Genomic DNA, 7,384 nt, shown 5'->3' with positions numbered 1-7,384 from the left:
GGACTAATAAAAGCATTTATTGCGCTCAGGCAATGGCCTTGCTTTTTCTAGCTGCGGGGCCTTGGCAGAGGCAGCCGTGGAGGATGAGGGCTGGAAAAGCGAGACTCCCACTGCAGCCCAGGGATCAGGCCCTGCCCCCAGCCTCGACCCAGCCCCGACTCAGCCTCGACCCAGCAACGCTCCCCCAGAGTGGATATCCAGAGCAGGGAGAGACCGAACAGGAAGATCATGGTTCATGGAAGCATCAGACTCCTGGGACTTTTTTGATTTCAAATACAGGTTGGTGATGCTTAAAGAAAAGATTCTGACTATGACATTCTTTCGAGAAGCTTAAAGCACATGTCTTGCAAGATTATTAACCCCGTTTTAAGGAGAGGAAAACAAAGACACAGAAGGAGTTAGGGGCTCACACAGCCATATGACGTTTGGGCCTCTTTTTCTGAACTGAGGCTAGAATCTGATCGTCCTGACTCCCAAATCCAGGAACATTCTGAAATTTTGAAAGGGCGAGACTACACCTCCATGTGTCCAGCCTCCGAAGGGAGATCGGTGAGTGCTGTGAGCATCACCACTGCTGCTCTAAATTATTATTGTTGTTATTATAATAAGTAGTGGGTAGAGTTGAGTGGGCGGCGGATACCAGATAATTACTAAGACCCCAAAATTAAAGTGTTGAGTCTTTCCTTTCCACGGCTGCTCAAAGATGAAAATGAAAGCTGGCCTGCAGGGATCCCTGGGAAGAGTCCTAATCTTGAGATAGAGTGTGCCCAGGAGGGGAAGACATGGAGAATGGCCAGGGACAAAGGCCTAAGAAGTCAGCCTTCAAGACCCTGGGATTATCGACTGTGGATGGCAAAGCGGCCCAAGAGGCCAAGAAGGCACTGTCAAACCTGAGTTCAAATTCTGACTCTGCCACTCTCTGGCTGTGTGACCATGGGAGAGTTACCTAACCTCTCTGAACTTCAGGTACCTCGTCCTTAAAATGGGGATAGTAATCATCCCTACCCCCCAGGGGTGTTAGGAGTATGGACTAGAGGATAGACTGCAGAACAAAAAGCGGGGGTGGGGTGGGGAGAGGTTCTTTCCCCCTCTAAGCCCAGAGCTTTGCAGGTGTGGAGGACCACTGACTGTGGGCCCCTGCAAGACTCTCCTGATGTCAAGATGACAGTAGGAGGAAGAGTCTTTTTCTCAGCACTACCCAGGTTCGGTGGAGAGTAACTCTGGCTTTAGTTCCCCCTGTTTTGGGACAGGGCCACAAAGATCTCTGCCCTCAGCTCCTCCCTGTCCTGAGGGCTGTCAGATGGATGGAGGAGATACCACCCTGGGAGGAGGGGTGGGAGTTAATAACAGCCCCCTGGATCTCTGTTATTATTGTCATTATTCGGGCTCTGTCCAGTAAGCAGTGGGGACCCGCGTGACTCACTGTCTGCACGCCGCAGCCCTGGGTCGCCTGTTGGGACTTGCCTGCCTGCCAGGTTGCCTCCACCTAAGAGGCCTCCACCTCTTTCCCAGCTCCTAATGGTGGCTTAGGGTCCTCCACTGCAGGATGGGAAGGGAGCATTGGGGAGTACCTTTGGGAATAGAGTGCCCAGCTCAGAAGGGCTGGGACTCCCACGTCACCAGCTGCAGCCCTGGCCTGATCGGTAGTCATAAAATGAACCAGGGTTTGGATGGGTGCTGGGGGCAGGGGTCCCTAAAGGTGGCAAGGTTCAAAACCACCACTCCTATAGAGAGAGTTCGTGATTCCTTTGCAGTAGCCGCCGGGATGCCAGGGACCAGGGAGAGAGGGGTTCAAGAGAGAGCATTGGGGTCTGAGTCTGGCCCTATGACAGGCCCCTGGGAGGGGTGGGGACATGGTAGGAGGAGGGTCAAGTCCCTGCTCACCTCCAGGGGACCTGCTGAGAATGACAGAGGTCTAGCTGAAGGAGTAGCCTAGGAGCTAGGACTCATCAGAGGAAGGTTCTTAAAAGCTATAACCCAAATACTCGAGTCCTAAAATCTCAAACAACTGCTGGGGTAGGGAAAGGGAACTGGGGTGCTTGTGACAACCACAAAGCGCCCCCCCCACCTTGCAAGCACTCTATAAATGTGAACTGAACATCTGTGACTCGCCCGCACACACCCCTGCAGTTTCATGGTGAAGACACAGCTAATCATAGCTGGTGTTTGGGGGAGAAAGAGGGATTTTGCCACAAGCTCCATGACAGACTGTCTCCCTCCCTCTCCAGAATGTTAAAGAAGCTGTGACTGGCCAGGAGTTGGACAAGGAACAGTTTCTGTCTCCCTGAGGACTGGCACTGCCTGGGGGAAGAGCAGACTCCCCAGAAGGCCATGAAGGTCAGGGTTGGTCCACTGGTTTCTGATCAGAGATCATCCCAGGAAGACCAGAGCTGGAATCCCGAAGATCTGTTGGTGACGCTGGCTTTGGTTTTGTTTTGGTTTTAAAGCTGGAAGGGACCCAATTATAGGACATCTAGTTATATCCTTCACTCTTTTTTTTTTTTTTTAAAGATTTTCTTTATTTAAGAGAGTTAGAGAGCATGTGTGAGCACGCAGGCATGCATATATGAGCAGGGGGAGAAGTGGAGGGAGAGGGAGAAAGAATCTTAAGCAGACTCCCCACTGCACGTAGAGCCCATCTTAGGACTCAGTGCCAAGACCCTGAGATCATGACCTGAGCCAAAGCAAAGAGTTGGACGTTCAACTAACTGAGTCACCCAGGCACCCCTAGTTATAGTCCTCACTCGTATAAAAAAACTGAAGTCTTGAAAGCTGAAATGATTGTCCAAAGAATTTGGGGTCTTAGACATAGAGCCGTAGCCCTGACTCAGGAGTCCAGAGAAAGAATACTGAAGAATAGGTCCATTTTGAGTCCCTAAGAAATAACAATAGCTACCATTCAATGAGCATCTAATATATGCCAGTTACTGGATTAGGTGGTTTGTGTACGTTACATCAGGCTAGAAATATGGATGAGGGATTCGAACACCAAAGAGATGGTTCACTTGGATCAACTGTAGATTTTCTTCAGGTCTGAGACACAATGATTCAGTGGCACATGTTTTCAAATTCATAGCCTTTCAGGCTGCACTGCTTTATCAACTGATTTGAGTATTTTCCAAATGCCATCTCTCCACTGGGTCCTGGGAATCCAGGGATAAAATTGGAGAGGGTTTCTGACAGCACACTAGAATCAATGATTTACTAAAGTTATAGACAAAGGGTCAGGAACACAGACAAAAGTTACTCTGGGAAGATGGAGGAGGCTTCCGGGTACATTTAGGCAGAGTTTGGGAGGGTAAGGAGGAGTTTGCTAGGTAAGGCTATGGATAGAAGAGACGACATGCATGTAGAGAAAATAGCGTGTGGAAGAGCTATAGAGTACAAGTGCTGTGTATGTTTGGAAAAAACAAACAGTTTGAGACAGAAATCAGAGGGATGGAAGGGCAGATGGGAAATGAGTTGAGGCCAGCCTGAGGAAGGTCTTAATCAAGCTAAGGAGGGCACCACTCAAGAGTTAGCTTTGGATGTCTGCTTTTGGAAGTCCTCGGAGATTGCCATTCCTAACTTATGTATGTATATTCTACCTCTGATTTGTCCTGTCTCCCCATCCCCCAACTCTCTACTTTGGCCTGGGCACCTGTGAATGTGTTTCTTCACCTGGAGTGCTAATTAGACCCTCCGGAGAGTCTGACCCCAACAACCAGCTGTGGTGGCAACCTCTAGCTCTTCACCTCTGTACAGGAACTTCCTCAGCATCCCCTGGTGCCCCCCCCCCCCAGTTATTGGATGTTAGTGGAGCCTTTACCCCTTGGCGTTCTGCTTGGTCAGGCTTGGTCAGGTGGAACAGTCTATGAGGCACTTGTGGAATCTCCAGCTTGCTCCCAGAACCACAAGTTCCCCCTTTTCTGTCCCTGTTCCGGTCCCAGCTCTTGGCCTGCGTCAAACCAAACTCTGTTCCCATCAAAACTACCCACCCAACTCCCACCCCACAGTGTTTTCAATCTTCTTCTTCTTTTTTTCTTTTTAAAAAATTTTTAAGATTCTATTTATTTATTTGACAGAGAGAGACATAGAAAGAGAGGGAACATGAGCAGGGGGAGCCGGAGAGGGAGAAGCAGGCTTCCCGCTGAGGAGGGAGCACAATGCGGTGCTCCATCCCAGGACCCTGGGACCATGACCAGAGCCGAAGGCAGACACTTAACAACTGAGCCAGCCAGGCGACAATCTTTCTTCTAGAGCAGCATACCTTCCCGCCTTTCTTCCTGGTTGGCTTTTCAGCAGACCCTACCCTGGGTGCCTGGACAAAGTCAAGAGTAGACCCTCACCCCCATATGCATTTTCATTTTGACCTCAGATAATCATCCCAAAGGAAACTTCCTAAAAGAGAGGACAGACGGTTCATTTTGGCCTTTGACAAATCATTTCACTTCTCTGGGCTCCTGTTTCCTCATCTGTAAAATGGGGACATCAGCCCTCACTGCACAGGAATTAAAACAGATAGCACGCAAGATGCCAGTCAAAGAAGGGCTGAGCTCAGCTGACAGACCCAAGCAGGAAGGGACACATTCCTTTGCTTCCTTTTAGAACCGGTACCTTTAGCTTCTAGGACCTAGAAAAACAAAACCAAACATAAACTAAAGGGAATGCGTTCAGTCAGGGCTTTGAGCTGTTGCAAAGGACTCAGTAGTGAAGTGGGATGGAGCCTACCCTTTGAAAGACTCCCCAGGCCCCTGCCAACCAGAGGAAGATGTGTCCTTCCTGTTCCAAAGGGAAGGAAGAAAGCAAGCCAAAACCACCGTCCCAAGCCAGGCAGACAGGTGGCTCTCGGGCTGACCTTTGCCCGGCCCGGTAAGCAACATAGTTTCATTGTTCCACCCGCTGCAGAGCTGGTTGGTGGAGTTGGCTTAGAGAAGGATATTTTGTATTTGGCTTTTGGAATGACTAATGAATGAGCTGTCTCCACTGCAGGAGAATTATGCCAGTTAAGCAAAACCCAGCCCGGCTGGTCGGCTCAGAGATAGCTAATAGGAAATGCCTGTCAGAACACTGACGCTTCAAAGCCAAATATATTCTCCCTGTGTTCTCTGTTTGCTAAGTTTACTTTATGCAAAATATAACTCAGCTGAAAATATGTAGATGGCAGAAAGCTTGCTCCTTCTCTCTGGAAGAAACTGTGATGACAAAGAAGAGAGCAGCTCCTGGTTAACCCTACTGGGCCTGTGAGGCTGAAGAACAGGCCAGGCTCTTGGCTTGGCCAAGAGAATAGACCTCTATGCGGTGGAAAGTCTGTGCCACTAATGGGCCCATGGCAACCACAGTCCTCAAAATAGAGGCAAGTGTCCCCCCCACTGGGCTTCCAGACCATGGGAGCAGAGGGAGTGTGAGCCCCATGAGAGCAAACTGCCATTTTGTCAGGTTGGGAGGACCAAGTTGTCTTCCCGCCAATGCCCATCCCAGAGGTGAGGTGCTGAGTCCTCCAACCAAGAAGCAACTGAAAAAAATCAGCAAATTTCAGAACCCCAAACTGGGTGGCAGTGCCTTGGGAATGCAGTTGATGCTAAGGCAACAGGATCTGTGGGAAGAGCACTGCCCCGGGAGTCACGGTATTTCTGCCTCTTCTCCCTGTGGGACCCTGCGGGACACACGTCCTCTCTCCTGGTCTTGGCCTCCCTATACATGGACAGATGGGACCAGCTGCAATTCCTAGGGTGACATTGACCTCACACTGTCTATTATACACAATAGAATAGAGACAGGAGTGTGGTAATAGGACCCACTTCTCAGTTCCCCGAACTTCTCGCTCTCTCAAGGACTGCTTGAGGAATTGGGTATAAAGACAGGATCATCTTTATAGATAAAGATACCTAAGATTTCTCAATACCTGAAATGGGAAAGATTCCTCAAGGCCATGATCAGGGATGTTAGTGTGTGGAGAGGCCTGGCTGAGGAGAAGCAAAGAGATAGGGACTCCTACAGCGTCCGACCTGGAAGACTTGCTCCTACAGGGCCACAGCAGCCAAGCCGGTTAGGGGCAGCTCAGCCCCTCTTCCCAAACACTCTCCCCTAGATAAGGGGTCTGGCCTAATTCAGGAAAGCATTTGTATGGACTCCTTTTGGATCAAAGTGAGAGCCATGCCTAAGGAACCTTGGGCTTCCCAGAAGGACCCAGAGAACAGGGAGCATGTTCATGCCACATGCTAGGCAGGGTGTGGACGCAGAGAGGAATCAGATACCACTTTGCTTTCCAGGAGTTCTCATTCACTGCAAGATGGGCCTTTCTAGGGGAAACAAAGAGTACCCCTAAAAGGTTAATCCCGGGATTCTGACTGTAAGCACATCAGAGAGACTCTTGCTGGGGCAAGCTGCTGGGAGTCTCTGAGCCTGGGTCCTCCTTGGTAATGACCTACTTGAGCGGACCAGAGGCAAAACAAACACACACCGTAGCACCTGCCACATTCAAATCACTCGCTAAAAAGGAGTTACTATTTTTATTGCCATGGCTTAGAGGAGAGCTTCTCAGGAGAATGGGTTCCAGGTGAGCAGAGACTCACCCACCCCTGTAGCCCCCCCGGCGGGGGGGGGGGGCGAGCCTGAGGTGTCTGGACCTCCCAGCTAGCTCTTCCTAGCCATTCCTCCATTTACCCCGCTTTGTCACACAAATAGTAGCTTTTTCTTGGTGTGCCAAGAACCCTGGGAAGCCCTGCCCGACATCCTCAGAGCAGGCTTCCTGGGCAGGTGGGGAGAGGGGAGGAGTGCGCTCTGGTGAGGTATAGTAGAACAGCCAACACCAGGCACAAAGGGTTCGTGGCAGTGGGTCTGGGAGCAGGAGGCAGCTGGGAGGTCTCAGTGCCCCACACCCCATGTGGTGCACGTGGGCCCAAAGCACAGATTATTAGCTCAGTGATTGATTCTTCTCTAAGTGGAGCAGAGGCCAAGTTGGAAGATGTTGAGGGGAAAAAAAAAGGCTAGGTAATGTCCCATCAGGTGAGGCAAGAGAAGTGGCCAGATGAGGGTCTCCAGGTAGGAGCTGGGCCTGTGGGGACATGCTGAGGCTCGGGACCTATGCTCCTTTGGGGGCTGAGGGAGTCAGGATGCAGGAGTCCGTGCAGGCAGGCATCCAATCGTAGACAGGGCAGAATCAGCATTCAGCAGGGAGCAGGGAACCAGCGAGAAAGCCGTAAGCCAGGCCCTGCCTAGTACAGGGAATGACCCCAGAATGTGGGGTCCCAGAGCCACAGGGAAGGCTTGTCCCTGATAGAGAGATGATGCCCAGCAAGCCAAGTAGAAGAGTTTGCACTCACTCAAACCACCTTGGAAAGCCATGAGGTGTACAAGCAGACTCTCCTAGCCTGTGGAGCTCGTGGGGAGATGGTGGGTGGTG

Source organism: Mustela putorius, unplaced genomic scaffold (assembly GCF_011764305.1).
Source record: "Mustela putorius furo isolate JIRA1106 unplaced genomic scaffold, ASM1176430v1.1 tig00003834_pilon_pilon_pilon, whole genome shotgun sequence".
NCBI lineage: Eukaryota > Metazoa > Chordata > Mammalia > Carnivora > Mustelidae > Mustela > Mustela putorius.
The sequence above is the reverse complement of the archived record's forward strand: the minus strand, read 5'-3'. Positions refer to the sequence as shown.